At 46.1% G+C, this 21,056-nt stretch overlaps 1 protein-coding gene across 1 annotated transcript in view; it reads right to left on the bottom strand.

Moving 5' to 3' along the window:
• Positions 1–16,105, bottom strand: part of LOC119458878 (ankyrin repeat domain-containing protein 12-like) — an 86,675-nt gene extending 70,570 nt beyond the window's left edge. The window contains exon 1 of the mRNA XM_049670715.1: positions 16,024–16,105. The gene's annotated coding sequence lies outside the window, so the exon portion shown is untranslated. The remainder of the gene's footprint in view (positions 1–16,023) is intronic.
• Between the last annotated feature and the right edge of the window lie 4,951 nt (positions 16,106–21,056).

Raw genomic sequence — 21,056 nt, 5'->3', positions numbered from 1 at the left:
CTCGGGAAAGGTGTCATTGGGCAAAAGATCTAAGAGTATTAAAAATTGTCAATATACCCTCAAGAGAGAGAGAGAGCAAGGAGAGGAAAGGCAGGGAGGTCAACCAGAAGAGACCTCCCTGCCCTCAAAACTCTGCACACACGCTTGTCTTTAAGGAAGCCTTGAATTGGCCTTTCAGATTTTGATAAAAATGGTCTGACATAACACTGGAACAGTGGTCGCGCCAATGCAAAATCCTTTTTTTTTTGCCCTGCAGGTAAAAGGCACCCTTAAATTCAACGACAGGGGAACACAGATAAAAGAATAAAAGCTCTAAAAAAGGTATCCACCGACATGCCACAAGCGTTCTGGAACCTCACAGGACCACTCTGCTCGATAAATTCACGCATAGCCTATGAAGAGTTCGTTGTGAGGGATGCTGTAGAATTCACACCACCAGTCGGTATGGCGTGAATTCCTTTCTCTTGTCCTTCGTATTTTTGACTGATTTTTCCTGTAAATGTTTAAACAACTTGGCCCACCAAGTTTCTGAGAGAGTTGAGCGAAACTGATCATATTATATTGGGTGCAAAGTAGAATGAAATACAAGACTTTGGGTTTAAGTCCCCCACCCTCTAGAATGTTTCGCACGGGCATTGGATTTCGTTGAAGACTTAGCCGAACGAGATAAATACAAAAGCCAGTTTAAATTTTTCCGGAACATATCAGTTATGCTAAATCGAAAATCGAAGAAGGCCTATTACACTAACTTAATTAAACAACAAAATGGCGATGGAAGGCAAATATAGAAAACAGTCAGAGATGTAGTAGAATTAGAGGATAAGCAATATGTTACTCCCGAAAATGTGTCCCCACAGATTGCTAATAAATTTAATGATTATTTATCAAAAATTGGTGAGGATATATATAGACAGTCTGTTCTTGCAATTCCCACAACCATTGTCCAGAGAAGCATGAGCAATGATTTTTATTTTCGTGAAGTAACACTTGAGGAAATAAAATGTATCATTGGCAAATTGTCGGTTAATAAAGCATCCGGACTTGACGGCAATTAGGTTAGGATCCTGAAAAACAATATTGATATCTTATGCACACCCCTTCGTCACGTGTTTGACCATGCGATAAGAAGTAATTCTTACCCAAATATATTGAAAGTTGCAAAGGTTATTCCTATGTACAAAACTGGCGATCCGAACCATCCGAGTAGTTATCGACCAATTTCAATTCTTAGTGTAGTTAACACAAGGAGGAGGAGGAGGAGGAGGAGGAGGAGAGAAAGAAGGCAGGGATGTTAACCAGAAATGCGTCTGGTTGGCTACCCTACTCTGGTGGATGAGAAAGAGGGAATAGAAAAATGAGATAGAGAGAGGAGGGGGGGGGGGAGGAAGGACACGGTGAGCTCGCGCATGCACGCGGAGAGCCTGAGCAATTCAAAGGCGTTCACATAGGCCAGTCGTCCTCAAGTAAGACAACAGTGCCTTCACAGCTTTGTGGGCTGACGAGCGATGGGGACGGTCTTCAAGGAGCACCTGCACGGACAATGGTCGATCGTCAAGTCATCGCAATGCGTTCGATAAAGTTTGTCTTTCCGACTGAAATCGATCGCAGTGACACAATAAATGTTCTGTGTTCTCTTCGCTGCCGCAGACAGTCGCACGTGGCACTTTCGGTCATTCCAATCAAAGCACAGTACGCCTTCGTGAAAGCCACTGCCAACCACAGCCGGTACAGAAGCGATGCCTCATGTCGGTGAATCCCGGGTGGAGGTCGGAGTTGGAGCGAAAGGTTCAGTTCGTGTAGCCTCGTGCGCCTTATATTTGGGGCGTTCCACTCCTGTTAAAGAGAACTTGCGTGCCAGGTGACGAAGCTGCCTTCCAGCGTCTGTCCTGGAAAGAGGAATGGGAACGCTATGTTGTTCTTGATGTGACTCTCGGGCAGCTTTGTCAGCGAGATCGTTTCCACTGATGCCGCAATGGCCAGGTAGCCATTAGAAAATAATTTCGTGGCCTTTCTGTTTGACGTCGTGGTGAAGTTCGACAATTTCATACGTTAGTCGTTCGTGAGCTCCACGTCGGAGAACTGCCTGCATACTTTGTAAAGCCGGTCTCGAGTCGAAAACACGGCCCATGTACCAGGACTCTCTGCGTCTATAAATTGAAGTGCATTGCGCAGAGCGGTGAGCTCTGCAGCCGTGGACGTCGTGACATGTGAGGTCTTGAATCGGATTGTTAGTACTCTCGTCGGTTAAACACAGCACCGCCAGAACTGGTCGATGTAGTCGATCCGTCCGTATAGACGTGCACGTGACTGCTGTATCTCTCGTACAACAGGAGTAAGCTCAATTGTTTTAGTGCAGACGGTGATAAATGTGACTTCTTCTGAAGTCCTGGAATTCTAAGTCGGACTTCAGGGCGGCACAAACACCATGGAGGAGACACCAGCCTGGCCGGAGGTGCGTACCCCGATGTAATCGAGGCACGATATGCACTGACAGTTGTGCTATATGACGTGCGGGGTCTTTCCACGGTGAGCGCGGCGAGGTGGTGGCAAGGAGTCCGGGCAATGTGCCTGACATGTGCACGCATTGCCTCGATGGCGATGTGCGTTCTGATTGAATAATCTTGAGCAATGGCGATAGTTTCAGCCGTTGACGCATGCGTAATGTAGTTAACACAGTATTTGAAAAACTCATTGTACTACAGTTAAATGCATTTCTAGTAAGCAATAACATTATCGGCCCACAGCAGCATGGCTTTGTTGCGGGTAGATCTACATCAACCGCAGTTTTAACACTTTCGCAGTTCGTTAACTCTGCTCTTAACAAGCAGAAAATTGCTGTGTCAATTTTTCTTGATATAAGAAAGGCATTCGATACAGTCTGTCACTCCATACTGTTACAAAAACTGGAAACTTATGGTATTGTTGGAAACGCGCTTCAATTCATCAACAGCTATTTTAAAGCACGAAGGCAACAAGTAGTAATGAATAAACATCACTCCGATTTCACTGATGTCATATGTGATGTACCACAAGGCTCGGTTTGAGGCCCCATTCTGTTTTCATTATACATTAATGATTTACCGCATGCACTTAGGTTGACACAAGTTTTAATGTATGCTGACGACACCGCCTAGTTACTCAGGCGACTCGCTCTCATCATTGCTAGACATTATATCTGGCGAACTACTAAAGGTAGACCAATGGTTTTCGGAAAATAGACTAGCCCTAAATACTGATAAAACTAAATATATCATATTTCACTCAAACAGGAAAATACTAAATTACAGTACCATTAATTTGGCTCTAGCGAACCGAACTCTGGATCGTGTTAATACGGTTAAATATTTAGGAGTTGCTTTAGACTGTCACTTGCATTGGAGAGAACAAATTAACCTTGTCTGTAGGAAACTCGCTTTCAGCTGTTACACCCTGGCCCGTGCCAGGCAATATTTTTCTCGTGCTTTGCTTCGTTGCATATATTTTTCTTTATTTCATACCCACCAGGGTTATTGTTGTGAAATATGGGGCCTAACATATAAAACTTACTTAACAGCTATACTGCAGTTGCAAAAGCGCGCCCTAAGAATAATAACATTTTCTTCTGTTCATCACCCTAGTAGCATTCTGTTTATTCACCTTCGTATCTTTTCTTTTACGGCTTTAAGAAATTATAAGATCACTGGTTTAGTTCATAAAATACTCAACACCAACTTCCCCTTACCCAACACCATATTTAACTTCCCACGTGCAAACACCAGACAAGCAACTAACTTTAACCTAAACCTTCCTTATTGCAGCAATGTCTACGGTGAATGATTATTGGAGTTTTTTGGCGCTATAACATGGAACACTGTGCCTGTGGAAGTAAAGTACCCAGCAACTTTGATCTTGCATGTAAACGCTTCTTCTTGTCTAGACAATCGGAATAATACCTCCTTTACAAATTAATACTTGTTCATGTATGCAATGTTATTATTAACTAAGAAAATATGTACGTGGTTGACCTATATGCTATTTCTGTATTGGACCAGGTACTAGCCACATAGGCTATTGGTCCAACTATTTTTGTATGAATTCTTTGTATTGTATAAATAAAGCTCATTTTGATTGATTGATTGATTGATTGATTGAAATAATTCAAAGACAAGACGCATCTCGCCATGATTCTGCAACGTAATTTCCAGTTATCCGAGGTTGTGGTTTCCTATATCTAACCATTCTCCATTGAGGCTAAGGTTGTTTTCGCAGCTATAGTTCCAGCGTTGGGGCGTCCCCAATGACTCGACAAACGTCAGACTACGCGAACAGACAGCAACAAAAACGATGTCGTCGTGCGTCACTGCTGACGGGGGAACATAGGAGGGAAGGCCTTTTGCGTGTAATATGGCTGGTCGAAGGCAGAGAAGGGAAAGGCGGAGCGGTGCGTGGAATCGATTTGTGACCGCAGTCTGCGATGCGCTCCTGTGGTCTCGGCTCTGGGTCAGCGAGGCCACTGAACCCCGTTTTGGCCCATGTCCTACACGAAGCACGTCGCGTGACGCTTCCCAAGCTATGCAGATAAAAATATAGGTTGCGCCTAGCAAGAGGCTTCGCATGTAGGAAGTGGCAGTCGGAATCATCAGGGAGTTGTGGATTGTCATAACAAAATTGTATGGCGTGCGCATCAGAAACCAGGAATCTGTCTTGCAATTTTGGGCATCATAATGGCTTTTCTTAAGCTCTTAGTAATGTAGAAGTACAGTGCTCACGCGGCGGGTTAGAGTTAGGAGCATTTCGAAACTTATACCGTTCCAAGCCTTCGAGAGTATATATGGATCACCCTGGCCTCAAGCCTTACGACATTTTTTTTTGTTCTAGGAAAATATAGAGGAAATTGCTCATTCCTCTGTAAGGTTGTCACAGTGACCGCGTTAAATGAAGTTCCTGACAGAATTGCTTACACTGAGAGACGCGTACGTATGCTGTAGAAGGAAGGAACCAAAATGAAGGATCTTGAACACGTCTTACAGGGTCCATGCACAAAACAGGTAAGTGAAAAATGAAGATGCCCCCAATAAAAGAATAAGGAGCATCTTGCAACATTAGGCAAACATGCTTCATGAGCTCATTCATTGTCCTTAGCTCTATGGAAAATAGATTGGTCAAAACGTTGACAAACTTCGCAGTACTTCCGTCATCGGGAATTCCAACGACAATAGAGTCAATCAGTGATCTCCTAAAACATTTTCTTTTTTTTTTCATAGCCACGCTTAGGTACGAGCACATCTCTCCTCTCTAAAATACAAGGAATGCAGCCTAGAACTCAGCTCAATGCAGCACACCGGGTGGTTCTCTGGAACAACATGAAAGCAGTGGGAGTGTGGCCTGTCTTATTTCTTTTTCTTTTTTTTTCTCGAAGTCCTTCCAGAGGACCGGGCCAGCAAAATGTAGCAAATTGGTGTCCGCGATCGCTTCCTGTATATAGGGTGCACGTCCGATGCATGGCTGCTGCCAATTTCGACCGAACTGGGCCGTTCGTCGTGGGTCAGTTCTCGCACGCATCATTGATCGACCGCGGTCAGTGTAATGCCCTCTGACGCAACGGCCTCGGTTCAGCGCCAAGGTGTCAATCAATAACTCGGAAGCGGCCCTCTCTTCTGTTTCAGTGGAATTTGATGCAGTGACCAACCGCGTTCAAGGAATTGCCCTGTCCTCATTCCGTATACCGCAAGCCTGGAATACGGATAACGGTAGACTATACATGTTACCGTGACAGAATGAACGCAAAAATAAATAATATTAACACTTGACAACCTGAAAATTTCATATCGTGTAAAGCGCTATTTATGTACTGCTGCAGAGGCCAGGCATATATAACCGAGCTTTTCTCGCGTTAATTAATAGAGAGGGAAAGAAGTGGATCGAAAATGCAGAGCTACGATGGCATTCCGAATGACTCACACCAAGCAGTAAAGGTCACACACCATTAAAACAGCAAGCGTTGGTGAAATGCCATGAGGCTTGTGTGGAATTCACCACGAACAGCACTTGCACAACGATCTTGTTCGCACTACTTTCGGCTGCGCAAGGTACAGAGAACAGCGATATTAGCACGAATAGGCAAGAGGGAACGTCCGAGTCTGATTATGTACACATTGCCACAAAGTCAACGGAACACAGAAACAGATAGAAAAGCCGAAGATAGCAAAGCTGACAAGCTCAACAAAAAGAAAAAACTACCTAAGCATCCAGCCTATAGGCGGAAGGATTGCACCATGTGGGTTAAACGCGCAGTGTACCCCTCAGCTGTAACCTCTATGAACAGGCAGCGAAGTTTTTAAAACTAATTTCCAGCTTCTGCATTTGGAAAGCCTTCGTGTCCAAGTGTGCACATTGTAGAAAGGGACTGTAACAGGACATTGTTCTTAACTTTAAAGATTAGGGAAGCTGTGCATGCTATGTTTCAGTGACATCAGTCGGCCCTTTCTATAACCTCAGTGGTCTTGTTCCGAAATTCGCAGAACCGTAATGCATAGTGTCCGTAATTTGTTCTCTTCCACCACATTTTTTCAATGCTCACCTGGAGGTATCGTGTAGCATTGATGCTGTTTTCGAACAGCCGCAAACCACGTCGGAGAGAAGCACTCTACGTGCATGCACGCTTCTATCCGTTGTTTGCTGACGTTCTTGAGGTTTCAAACTGGTGTTGAAAGTCAAATCTATCTAGACACGTAAACATCGCTCGGATAAACAAATTTTCCTTCTTCTGCTCGCTAATTTCGATTATGAGCATGGAAATGCGTGCTTTGTAGTGAGTCTGCTGAATGTCTTAAGGGAGTTTATTTGTATAGTCACCAACATGAGATCTGAATTGGTCCAGAAGACACAGGGATGAGTTTATTATGAACCAAATGGACGCGGCTACTCTCAAGGGAAACTTATTAAGCAATGTTGTACATTTATGTGCGAAAAAATACTCAAGGAAGCAAGAGCCAGAATGCGCCAGTACAAAACTTTCCGCGGGGTGTTGAACTTTGCTTAAAGGGCTCCTCGCCCAGTTTGACCATTGCAGACAGACAAGCAAGAACATTAGGCACGTAGACTACGCTTTGGTGAGTCTGTCCGCAAATTACTACACTGAGGTACCACGTGAGAACTGCTAAAATTCCTCCGAAGGATCCATTTATAACGCTAGCGAAGTTGACATCACATGCATGACATTTGCGTGTCCCACGCTTGACATCTGCAGCTCACAAATAGCCAGCATGCGGCTGTGCGAACAACTACGCGATTTCAGTGAAACGCAGAGCGCGCAACCAGAACAGAACGACGACCAAAGAATAAAAAAAAAAAAACATCTTGCTTTCAATTTGTTATGGAAGGCCGGAGATGAATTTCGCTTGAGCGTGCTATACTCGAGGCAAAAGGAGAGAGCCTCACTACCGAAATGACAGTTTAATATTTTATTTTGGTATAGCTGGCCCATTTGTGAGCTATCTTCCCGCAGTCTCATCACTTGACGCACAACAAACCCCGCGCCTCCGCTGCGGGAGGTTGTGGGCTCGATTCCAACCGCCGCCGGGCACCCACTGGTTCAAATGCGCACAAGCGCAGTGCCCCGGCCTGGCGCTCGGCTTCTTTCAGGGGTGATACACTTGGGAAAGGAGCCCACACCCTGAATTCCCGTCAAAACACTCGTGAGCACAGAAAACAAGTGATGTTTGGGCCGCTCCCATGGTGGCCATTTCCCATGTGGCACCCCAAGCACCTATTGAGCTGTGGGTCGACGCTTTCGGGTTGAGGACAAACACCTGTTCCCAAGCGTTGAGGTCCCATAATGGCATAATACAAGGATTCCACAGCTACCTTGATTCTCCACAAGAAAAGTAGAAAGTTACCTATCAAGAAAGGGGTCAGGCAATGAGACACAATCTCTCCAATGCTATTCACAGCATGCTTAGAAGAAGTATTCAAGCTATTAGACTGGGAAGGCTTAGGAGTGAGGATCAACGGCGAATATCTCAGTAACCTTCGGTTTTCAGATGACATTGTCCTATTCAGCAACAATGGAGACGAATTACAACAAATGATTTAGGACCTTAATCGAGAAAGTGTAAGAATTGGGTTGGAGATGAATATGCAGAAGACAAAGATAATGTTCAATAGCCTGGCAAGGGAACAAGAATTCAGGATCGCCAGTCAGCCTCTAGAGTCTGTAAAGGAGTACGTTTACCTAGGTCAATTACTCACAGGGGACCCTGATCACGAGAAAGAAATTTACAGAAGAATAAAATTGGGTGGGAGTGCATACGGCAGGCATTGCCAAATCCTGACTGGGAGCTTACCACTGTCGCTGAAAAGAAAAGTGTACAATCATTGCATTCTACCGGTGTTAACATATGGGGCAGAAACTTGGAGGTTAACAAAGAAGCTCGAGAACAAGTTAAGGACCGCACAAAGAGCGATGGAACGAAAAATCTTAGGACTAAGGTTAAGGGACAGGAAGAGAGCGGTGTGGATCAGAGAACAAACGGGGATAGCCGGTATTCTAGTTGACATTAAGCGCAAGAAATGGAGCTGGGCAGGCCATGTAATGCGTAGGATGGATAACCGGTGGACCATTAGGGTTACAGAATGGATACCAAGAGAAGGGAAGCGCAGTCGAGGTCAGCAGAAAACCAGATGGGATGATGAAGTTCGGAAATTTGCAGGCGCAAGTTGGAATACGCTAGCGCAAGACAGGGGTAATTGGAGATCGCAGGGAGAGGCCCTTCGTCCTGCAGTGGACATAAAATATCGACTGATGATGATGATGAATGGCCGAGCACCAGGCCGGGAGCGCGCTCGTACCTAGTTTACCGGTAGGTGCCCGGTGGAAACACTTGCCTCCCACAGCCGCGGCGGATGCTCTTCAACAAGGCCATCTGTGGTTGGACAAGAGGCGCCCAGAGACAAGTCCTGAAATCTCTATTGGGCCATCTTTCGAGCTGTGAACCCCTACGAGGGGCCGAATACCATGCCAGGGAACATCTCTACCCATTAGAAAAAGCCGGTGGGTTCACGGCGGTACCGGGATTTGAACTCGGTACCTTCCGCATACGAGGCGGATGCTCTACCGCTAGGCCACCGCCGCTAGGGCACCGCTCGTTTAATCGCATCATGGCATCGCGACATTTCATTCTCTTTTATATCGGGACTATAGGGATAAAACCTTGTCCGCATCTTCAAGTTCATCACCGGCAAAACGTGGGGATTATCCGTGGGCTCCATGCTACAGCTGGGCCCAGCACTTTTTATCGGATTTCTACATTATAACTCTCCCGTGCGTTTAAAAACTTGCCAGTGAAATTTTCAACCGTTTGAGAGCATGCAAGCACAGGGCGCTACACGTATGCCTGCACCTTCCGTGGAGCGCCTGAACAGCAGAAACAGTTATAATGGCTGGAGACCATCCGATCACGACTTACTTTACCACATACGCGCTGAGGGCGCATATTCGCCGCATTTAACGGATGCAATCGGACTATCTTGCTTGCCTGCCAGAGAGACGACTACAGGTGCCATTCTCCAACGCAGTCAATACTCATCATGCCTCCGTGCCGACGGGCTTCACACCCTCGGCACGTTCACCGTCAGGGTTGTGGTGTTTACGACACCCTAAAGGGCGCCGTTCCGTCCCAGGAATATAAAAGAAACTGACCTGCCTACCTGGGTCTTTAAGCAAGCAATCTGGATTGTTTGCATACTTTCCACCTAAACCGAGTCCACACGTATACGGATGGGCAGCCCTTCCACTCAAACCAGCTCCACCGGCACAGTGGTTATCCCATCACGATCAATAAGCCTCAGGTCCAAGATTTCTCACGTTACAACACATCCACCGGTGCGGAGCTTGTTGCCCCCGAGGCGCCGTTTATTATGCTATCCACCAGCAGGCCAATCGGAAAGCAATACTGTGCGACTCAAAGGCGGCCCTACAATGTCTTTTGCCAACTCTTCGTCGCGGGTCCTGTGAACAACTTGAGTCGGAGATACGAGAACCGCTCAATCATGTGATCGCGTAGGGACATAACGTAGGGTTTCAGTGGCTGCCAAGTCACTACGGTATATCCGGCAACGACCTCGCCGACGAAGCTGCTGGGAAAGCTGAATGGTTTTCTGCCCAACTGATCTAGAGCTGTGCAGCGATCATGCCATTCATTTTCAAAGGATTGTAGTAGCACAGGGAGTAGTAATAATAATAATAATCTTCATTTTTCCGTCAACGTGATGGGGGAGCTAAGAGAAAAAAAGCTGAAACAGACAGCTTGACTAGTTCCCGCCCCCTGGATGGAGTGTTCTAGTTCCGGATGGAGTATTCTAGAAATACTAGTTCCCGCCCCCCGGTTGGAGTGTTCTATAGTCTCCTCGACACCGGAGGCATTGCACTCGGCGCTATCGGCCATTCCAATAAAAAATGAATATGCATTTCCTGAATGCAATGCACAGGCTTAAGCGACCTACACAGCATTGTTTTATCACTTCTGGGAAGCCCAAGTAACAGCCGAAACTGCATAGATTGGTCGAGAGAATATAGCCAATGGTTAGTGAATTCAGGAGTGTTCCAATGCTCCAATGTCATACGGACGGTGCCCTAGCTTGCTTAGCTGTTGGGTTGCGTCTGTTCTCGATAAAGGTACAGAAACAATGCTGGTTTCTTTGTCTGCCTCGAACAAGATATTGGGACCACGGCCTCGCATATCGCAGCTACAAAGGGCCACAAAGGCACTGGTGCGATTTCTGAACGCTACCGGACTGAGTGACCACCCGTGATCCGGACTGAGTGACCGTTTCTAGAGCAGAGAACTGTTAACCTTCCCTCGCCTTTTTTCGACTTCCCCCAGTGCAGAGTAGCCAACCGGGGTCAGTCCTGGTTAACTTCACTGTTTTTCATTTATCTTTTCTTTCTCTCTTTACGAAACATTTTTATGGTAGAATGTTTTTCCGAGTGGCTGTTTACAACTTCTTTGATCGTGGACAACCTTCTGCGGCAATGACTTTCTGCAACAAACACGCACAAGTAAGAGCACTACTGAAAAAAAACTCCCATATTCTCATCCGCGTTAGTTTAAGCCGGGGAACATAAAGCATGAACATCTTCTATACAACAGCAAAATGAGACGAAATACACCACTAAGTGTTAAATTTGACTTAATTTTCCGCTCTGCTCTTCCAAGTTTGTGCAAATGCCAGACCGTCGCACGTGGAAGCTATGCTGACCCCCCCCCTCCCTTGGTATCTGATCCAAGAAATTGAAAGCGCTGTCAAAAGCAGCCCGAATACTTCGCGCCGTGAAACACGCCAAGAAGCTCCACTCCTGTTGCTTTCCATCCATTGCCACAAAACGTTGTCCACGAGCATAGCAAACGACACTATAACATTTCTGCGGGGACCGTTGTCAGGAGACTTCTGATATGAAGTTACGCTTGCTGTGAGAATTATACGGGGGAGTTATGCGCACGCTCTTGCTCACAGTGAATGCTACCTAACATTAGGGTTGCTCTTCGCTTCGGGAATAGCGTATACGATGGGGCGATAATTATGGAATCCGAGTGCTTCACGCAAGTGAGCCCATGACCTGAAATCGTTTCGTCAACCCGATAATAATCACTGGGAGGCGTGAAGCACTATAAGTTTTAATCATTGCAGCAGACGCGGCGTCCGAGGAAAGTGATAGATAGTCCATTGAAGCGTGCAAGCACTGTTCCCCAATGACGTAGCGCGGAAGTCGATGGTGGCCAGATAATGGAAATTGACGCACAAAGCTTAGTGGCCGCCGCCGACCTCATTAACCTTTGTACCTTCAGCACAGCACCGAAGCAGCCTGGAAGGACGAGCAACGCCGGCGTTGAAACTTCGAGGCGTGGCGATGGGATGAAATATTCGTTCGTTTCTTCCAAAACAATCAGACGCCAAAGGACTGGCGCAAGCGTGAAATAAAGCCCATATATCACCGGGCGATGCTATCGCAGCTGCGCTGCTGACAAAGAAGCCACTCGTGGGTGCACTGGAGAAGTTTAGTATTGGCGAAGCACAACTACGGGAGTATAGGTTTGTCAAATACCTTCTCTCTGTTATGGCAACTATATCACTGAAATTTCGCGTGCTGACAGCCACGCCGTAAACACGCAGGCTATAGCGAGTGGAGGCAGTCTTTAGCAGCACGTGATATGGTCTCGTGATTTCGCGGCACACGTTTTTACTTTCTGGCCTAGCTTACTGAGCACCGGCGTGCTATATAAAACGCTGGAAGGCGTGCTGTCCTCGTAAAGCGCAAGGACATGGACGCTTCGGGATAAGGCAAACGTTGATACAGGCGTGCGTCAGTAATCGTTCATTATGTCGAGCTTTTTCCGTCGCCTTCCTGTACCGGACGTAGCTGTAGCTGCCGTATACAGCCGTAGCTGGTTGTAGCGCTTCCTGGCCAGCGCTGGCTCCCTATACCGTTAAGAGGCTACGGACAAAGATACTTGCTGCTCTATTTATAACCTGATCACGCGCTTGTTTTCGTCGCAGGAGCAGAACATGTCTGCTACCTGTAATAGTGCTTCCTGACTATAACTGTAACGTGTTTACTGTGTCATTCACTGTATTTGCAGTGACATTATGATAATTCGTTATGCCTTGGTAGGCAGGCATTTTTTTTTTAAATGACGGCTATGGTATAGTATGCAGCACGTATTACAGAAGCTTTCAAAGTCTAGCATGACAATGGCGCATGCATATTGTCACGGAGACACCGCACTGACTTAAACAGTACACTTTAACAGAGTACTCGTCGCCATAATCTCGTTTCTGCCACTTCGTCGTTCTCGTTATCTCCTTGCATCCACGGAACTTAACTTGCAGCGGAGTTACTCACGATGACGATGATGATGAATGTGTCTTGACCCTCTGATCTTCACCCGCAACGACATATGTAGTGTCGTACACTCATGCAAACACTAGATGCCCTCCATAATCTAACCTCGACAATCTCCAAGAGGTGGCGCTACTAGAAACTGCAAACTGCAAAAAAAAAAAAAAAAGAAAAAGAATAATGAGAGGTATACAAAATTGCTAAATAAAGAACATGTATAGTATACCTGATTAAATCAAGCAGGCTAGGTGACTATTTGTCGCCGCCACGTTTCAAAGGGGATGCAAATAAATCATCATCATCATCATCATATATGCGTGTGACGCATTGGAATAAGATTTTTTATCGGCTTGGGATGAGCTGACTTCGCGTCTAGTCGGTCTGTCTGCGGACACCACAACATAGTATACCACACATGAAAACAGCGTGATCAGCCTGAACGTCGCCTAGACGAAGCCACAGTGCAATGGAAACCACAGAAGCACAATGTTCATATAATTTGAAGCAGCATGCTTAAGACGAACGTGTTTTAGCACTTGGTCCATGTCTGTCCTTCTGTGCTTGCACCTATAATCGTGCGCTACCGGGCAGAAATGCATCAACTCCTTCACCATCAACTGCGCCAAGAACTCTTTGTGTTATCTAACATTATTACACTGTACATTACGTTTCCATGTTTATCATTGCATAAACTAAATACAGAGAGATTATAAATCGAGTGCAGACACGCAAGCAGTCAAAAAGGATCAACAGGGGCACGAAATGAAGTAGGGACATCTTGACATAAATTTCATCTGAGCGCCTGTCTGAAGTAGTGATGACTAGCAAGTGATCAACATAATACCCGAACAAACATGGTTTAATTAAGAAATATCCAACTCATAAGGTAAGGTTTGCATATGACGACCATAAATCAGCATACACACACGTCAGTGCACTCGTATTCAATTCACAAATGGCACCGGTGCGGAAGCGAGCGAAGAAGGGTATGAGTGGGATGTGAGTATATTATAGGAGTGGGAGTTACCACCGGTGAAAGTGAATGGACCTAAGTAAACGCGAGTGAAGTACTGGTGAGTACCAGAATATATACGCTAGGCGTAACGTGGTTGAATGCCAGCGAATGAGAGTTCAGTGCGAATTAAGTGCTAGGGAGTGCCAGGAAGCTAAGCGGACGTGAACACGATCGTGAATCAGGGCTATAAATTATCGGTGAGCATTTACTTATACTTTCGTCCTGCGAATTCATGGCAGTGGCTGGCACGTAAAAAGTGTTTATTAGTTGCGCTGGTAAAGCTATCTCGGTTTCATGGATACGTAGAAGACAAGTGACGACATAAATGCAGGTATATGGCCTAAAACCGCGCTAAGGTAGGACAAAAATGCTCGTTTATTTCATTTCATAGTGGTGATTATTTCAAGCTGAGATTACGAATGGGTTCCATTTCGTGTAAAGCGTAGAAAAACGCGGTTCGGCATTTTGCCTTAGCGGTACTGGTGTCGTAATTTTAAAACAGCTAATCTGCCAGGCTAGTACAGAAAGCAATATGGGCATTGTCTCCGAATACAACCAGAATATATTCGAATGAATGAATGATTTGACAAATTCTTGAAGACCTTAACCGAGAAAGCGTAAAAGTAGGGTTGAAGATTATTAGGCTGAAGACACTGCCCCTGGCGCAGCCTAGGCCCAGGCCTCAATCCGCTGGTCTCAATAAAGTTGTTTCACTCACACCCTGGCAAGGGAACAAGAATTCATGATCGCCAGTCAGTCTCTAGAGTCTGTGCAGGATTACGTTTATCTAGGTCAATTGCTCACACGAGACCCTGATCATGAGAAATAAATTTACAGAAGAACAAAAAATGGGTTGGGGTACATACGGCAGGCTTTACCACATCCTGACTGGAATCTTACCACTGTCGTTGAAAAGGAAAGTGTACAATCATTGCATTCTATCGGTGCTAACATGTGGGGCAGAAACTTGGAGTTTAACAAACAAGCTCGAGAAAAAGGTAAAGACCGCGCAAAGAGCGATGGAATGAAAAGTGTTACGCGTAACGTTAAGAGACATCAACAGAGCGATGTGAATCAAAAAGCAAACGGAAATAGCTGATATTCTATTTGACATTAAGATAAAAAATGCAGTTGAGCAGGCCATGTATTGCGTAGGATAGATAACCGGTGGACCATTAGAGTTACAGAGGGGATAACAAGAGAAGGGAAGCGCAGTCGAGGACGGTTGAAAGTTATATGGGATGATGAAATTGGGGAAATTTGCAGACGTAAGTTGGAATAAGCTAGCGCAAGACAGGGGTACTTGGAGATCCCTGGAAGAGGCCCTTGTTCTGCACTGTACATAAAAAGAGGTTGTTTATGATGATGATGATGAAGAAGAAGAAGATGGTGATGATGATGACGATATTCGAATGATATCACGTGAAGAAAAAAACTATTATTGGCTCACTATGCTACATGTTTTCACACACATAGGTAGACTGGTGTACACTGCGATCTCTGTGGACAGAACGTATTAACTGTGAACCATGGAAGACTAGAATAGATTGAGGCTTGCTATGAAACAAGATGGTACGCTGTTCTATTCGTGTTCTATTCATCGAAAAGAAATCACACATCATTGCATGGATACGCAGACATGAAGCACGATAGCCGCTGCAAAGCACGAGCGGTGTTACGTTGCAGCGATGATGTAATCTATATACGTATAGTGTGCATATAAAGGTGCATCAGCAAGGTAACGCCCTCTAACAGCCTCTGGAACCGAGCACAGGTGAACGAGGGGAACCGCAGCTTAACAATCGATCAGTTACGTGCGCATAATAGGTGGTGACACATAGATTGTACTCAAACATACAGCTATTTTTCTAAACATAGCATCCCATGTGCAAACAAAGTGAGAGCCCTGAACCTAGCGGGAATTTCCTGAGAAACAAAAAAAAGAAAGAAGAAAAACGTTCTGCTGCCTGTAATAATCAAAACTTCTTCTTTAGGTTGGGAATGACAGACGTTGCAACCTTCTTACAGTTTGAAACGTACAGAAAACTGAACACAAGTTTCTCCACGACTGAAGGATACTTTAAAAGTGCAGCCTCTCCCTTTTTATAAAAGCGCATAAGGGTGTTCTTACCTGAGCATTTCAGAAGTGCGCAGCAGAGCAGAAACCTCACGTGTATTTTCGGCACACACTGTCAAATACAGTTTGTTGCGAGTGGCCCACGAATTCACAGTTTTTTATAAAGTGCTTGTCAGAACACGGAAGCGAAGGCAGAGGAGTGCCTAATATGTAGCATCAAGCGCACACACACACACCACTTCCTGCCAAAAAGGTCCGGGAAGGCGCCCCTGAAGTGGCCCGTGAACAGCGTTCAATCACAGATCAGACCAGGCATCACTTCGAGGTTGGCATAAGCCGGTGAACGATGCTCATTGGTGTCACCATGCTTTTGACGTGGGAAAGAACATCACGAAGTCGAAGAGCTTTTTCAGAATATTGCCGCCGATTCATTTATTTGATGAAGATCAAGGACAAATCCATAACACGAGGACACGGTACTAAATTAAAATTTTGAGCTAATTCTCATTACTTCAGGTGAAAAGAACGTGAATTTTAACAGTTCGTAGCCCAGAGCGGAAAAGGCTTGATTCGGGACGAAATTGCGTCGAGAGCAACGTGGGAATCGAGAGCAATTAGACATTCCTTGAGCCGCGACCTCGTTGAAGTTTTACAAACCGTGAGGCAACTAACCAATGCCAACGACAATCTCACCCTGTCAGATGCCTATCCTCGACTACGCACGACGCAGAAAATATAAAAACAACAGTGGCGCGATCACTTCACTCGAAAAAGGAAAGCGAGGTGCCACAAAACCAAGTCCCACGACAACTGGAAGCCCCATTCAAAGGCAACAATCACCACAGTCCAGCTACCGCGAGCGGACAAGAGGTTGAGGAAAACGGCACCGCAAAATCTTCCCGGAAGGCACCACCAAAAGCGAAAAAGAAAACCGGAAGATGTGACATCACCGTCAAAGTCCGCGAATCACGGAAAACGAAACGTCACCCACACCCCTTGGCAGCGTTGGCACTGTAGGCGATGGCTCCTCGCGCAGTTCGTCACGGGTCGCCGTCATGATCGGTGCTCTGCTCGACTCGCCGGTGTAGCTTACCGGATATTCACTGCTGGCCCACTAGCCTACGTAAAACCGGTGCGTCACAAGCTCTCGTTTCCTATCTTCTTTTTTCTTGCCGTTTCCTGACACTTCGGTACCCACGCTCACCCAGTGTGACGGCTGGAGATACAAAAAAAGACGGGGTGGGGGGCAACCGCACATGGGCGCATAAAAGACAACACAGCGAGGAAAAGTAACAATTAGACGAGTCCGAGCTAATGGAAACGAGCCATCCAAGCGACCAGAGCGCCGCGTCCGGTCGGCTGGCCACAGTGGCTGCCGTTAAGGCACGCCGACATCATGCCCACGGGCCGGCCGCCGAGGCACCCACATGCTCAAAGGACCGTTTTGTGTACGCCGTCCGTTACCAGGGCTACCGACACCGCTCCACCTCCGGACTTTTCTTTTTTGGGTTGTTCTGTCCTTTCCTCCTTGCATTCTTTCTCCCCTTTTCTGTCGTCCGCTTGATCGCCGTGGCTTTCGACAGTTGCCGGCACGTTTCCTGCTCGTATTGTTTTTCTTTTCTTTCTTGTTTTTTTTTCTACACTCGTCACACTTCTTTCCCTTCGGTGGCCGAGCCGCCGAGCTGCAAAAGCGTTCTTTTTTTGGCGATTGAAGAAGCGGCGCGCGCGGCGTGCAATCCTCGCTTGTGTACTCCACCCTATACCACACGAGACGTGAACGGCTCCAGACCAGGGGCGTCCTCAGTGAGACAGGTTATTGCCACACCTTTTGCCCTCTAGAATGGCTCGACTTATGTTTTATAGCAGGGGACGGCTGGGTAGCTATATATATGCGTTTATATATTTTTTGGTTCCCTCGTTTGGACATGGCCCGCTCTGGCTTTCCGCGTTTGAAAGATGCTGACGTCGATGCCGGAAGGCGAGAGTGTGTGTAGAAATTTCCTGGAGGGCGAGACAACCACTGGAAACTCGCGTGTCCGATATCCCCAGGGTTACGCCAGGATACCTTAAAAATTAATTGAATTATGTGGTTTTACGTGCCAAAGCCACGATCTGCAAATGAGGCACGCCGTAGCGGGGCACTCCGGAATAATTTGGATCACCTGAGGTTCTTTAACTTGCACCTAAATCTTAGTACATGGGTGTTTTCGCGTTTCGCCCCCATCGAAATGCGGCCGCCATGGCCGGGATTTGAACCCCCGACCTCATGCTTAGCAGCCCTACACCATAGCCCTTTAGCAGCGGGGCAGCGTTTCGCCCTAGCTAAGGATTGCGCGGTTAAATTAAATAATTGATTTCGACATCGTTGAAAATGTCCGCGACTGCTTTCTGGCCGGCGTCTCCATTAACAAAGATTGCCCTAGTTCAAAGAATAAAGCATCACAACCTGAGGTCAAATGAGCGCATTCTGGGAATAAATAAGTTTTCGCAAACGTGAAACGTGCGTCGACTGTCAAATGAACAAATGTCATATAGTATGATGATTTCTGCAATGAAAAGTATTACATGCAAACCCCTCACCTCTTTATGCCTACATTTTTTTACAGCCCTCTCGTGATGTTTCTCATTTTAATTTTTAGGTCTAGCGGTAGCATGTCTGTCGTTTACTTCCTAAAAACAGTGAAGCGGCCGAACGCAGGTTGCTCCCAACCAAATCCCTCGATAAGCTTTTTACCCATACAGTACGTTGCATGATTCGACGACTAAAACTGCAAGCAACCTTGAGCCAGAGAAATTATTACAGTGCTTGAGCAGTAACTTATCGTTTCAGAGCCTTCTATTTTTCTGCTACTGCAAGAAAACAATGAACGCGCAACAAAGACACCTGACACGCAATCACGCATTGCCATTTCAGAGCACGCAAGGCACGCAAGAGATCATGGGAGATATTGCATACCACGGAGAGACTAAAGACTAAACCAAAAACTCGGCGATTGGGTGAATTAAGTTTGCGAGCGAAATAGACTTCTCTAATCAGTCAACCGATATAGGAACACGGAAAACGGGCGAGAGAGAAAGAAAGAAAGGTTAACGTCGTTTTCACTTGGCAATCCCTGGTCACAAAAAGCAGTGCGCTGCAAAATATGGAGCGCGCTTCAACGATTCTTCTGAGGACGTTAGTATATAAGATATCAATATTGACTGCACAGTGCCGTGTGTAGCAACAAATCAGCCGCACTTATGCTGTTTCCGTGAAACCCACTGGCCTACCAGCAGCTGTCCGCGGACTTGCGAATTTTCTAGAGACCTCCAGCCTTGCGTCGCGAGATCATTCTTTTTTTTTTTTCATCCTTTCTTTTTCTACAGCGAACCTGTCTATGGCTAGGGTTCGGTGCATATTTCGTGTCCGTCGACAAATCTGCGTCTGCAAAAGCTGAGCTCCCGAATTTGAAGCAAAATCGCTTCATTCTATACAAAGGCTTATACGTCTCATCACTTGGATATGCATTTTCAGTAGATTGCTTATCAATAGGCACTATTTTCAGAATCAGTAGACTCGCAGGTAGATAATAAGGGTTTCTCAAAGATTTGCCGCTGTGCGCCGGCCATGTGTACGCTCACACCGCCCTCCCTTTGTCGTCGTTCCAAGCGCTTGCGTGCCTAGTTTCCTTCCGCTCTCCCGGCGTGGCGGTCCCGTCGCACGTGTCTAGTTTCCTCCGGCTCCCCGAGGTGGCGGTAGTCTTTCAAGCGAATGTATGCCGCCGATCAAAATAAAAGTGTGTGTACGTGTGTCTTTCTCCGGAATGACTGCCGTCTCCGCTCAAGACAAATAAAATTTGCTCATACCTTTGGCCTAAATTCTGTGTTGCCTCTGTGTCGTGTGCTAAATTTGCTTCGCTCGTATTCCACCTTCACAGCAGTGGTATGGCGCGTGATTTTTTTTCGGTTTTATTTAAGTAGTGCAAGAATGGATACTTCTTTCTTGTTCTCTCTTAAATTATGAAGGTCAAAAGGAGTAGCCATCGCCAGCGTACGGGAACAATGGCTTCCACTTAACAATTAACTTTCATTTAAGAAAAAGTGGAGGTATCAGTAAGCACGGTTCCTATTAAGGGAAAGAGGAACGATACAAATGTAAAAATGTCAACGAATGAACGTAAACGCTTGCATAGCGCCGTGCACATGAACATTCACTACGCAATCATATACGCGGTCGTAAAGCTAAGCACAGCTGCTCATCATTCGCTCTGAAATGAGCTTCGTACGCACGAACAACGGCGCTTCGTACGATGGAGCTGCCGTCACAGTAAATGCAACAAAAATAAAAAAGAAATAAAGGAAAGAACGAAAGGAGACGCTATACTAACTCTACCAGCGTGAGTTTGCTCGGCAGACATGAATAATACACACGGCCAAATTACTCCAACAAATTTCGATAAGTTTGCAAACATTGTTATTCAAAGCGGTGAGCAACGAACGCGAATAGAAGTGTCAACACTGTGGACCACTCATTCTTCCTACAGTATGACCGCTGGTTTACAAACGTGCCGATTCTCTGTAAAGTAGTAGAGGCGGTTAGTAAGAAAACTACTCGGCCATCTTCCAGTCTTTTCACCCCCGGTACGCGACCTATGCAAATTCCTTCGCAGTGCAGGTAACAGCGGGCCACCCCTGAGTTGTTCACTGAGAAGACTGCGCACAGGATGCCCGTGTGATTCGCTTTAGCCACCCCGACATGCAGGCGTTGGTCTCTTCCAAGCACGATTGCATCAGCGCTGGATCTAGTCAAACAGAAAGACATAGCGCGAAGACGCGTTACCCGGTTACTGCTTAAAAAATAGTGGTCTTTCCATGAAGTGCGATATGCTAAAGCAAGCAGGAATCCATGAAGGTGTCAGCGTTCCGTGCTCGGGCAGCGCTTGGTATACGCTGCCTTTTCATTTGACTTAGTGTTCTTTACCACTCATAGGTTACACCTAGTGGCCGATCTCTGCAACAGCGGTGGCGATATGCACATAGCTATCGTTTCACATCAGAGGTAGGGTTGACACTCGAAAAGCTATGGGATATGGTAGAGTTTAATTTCT

The sequence above is a fragment of the Dermacentor silvarum genome, chromosome 7 (assembly GCF_013339745.2).
Source record: "Dermacentor silvarum isolate Dsil-2018 chromosome 7, BIME_Dsil_1.4, whole genome shotgun sequence".
Classification (NCBI taxonomy): domain Eukaryota; kingdom Metazoa; phylum Arthropoda; class Arachnida; order Ixodida; family Ixodidae; genus Dermacentor; species Dermacentor silvarum.
The sequence above is the reverse complement of the archived record's forward strand: the minus strand, read 5'-3'. Positions and strand labels throughout refer to the sequence as shown.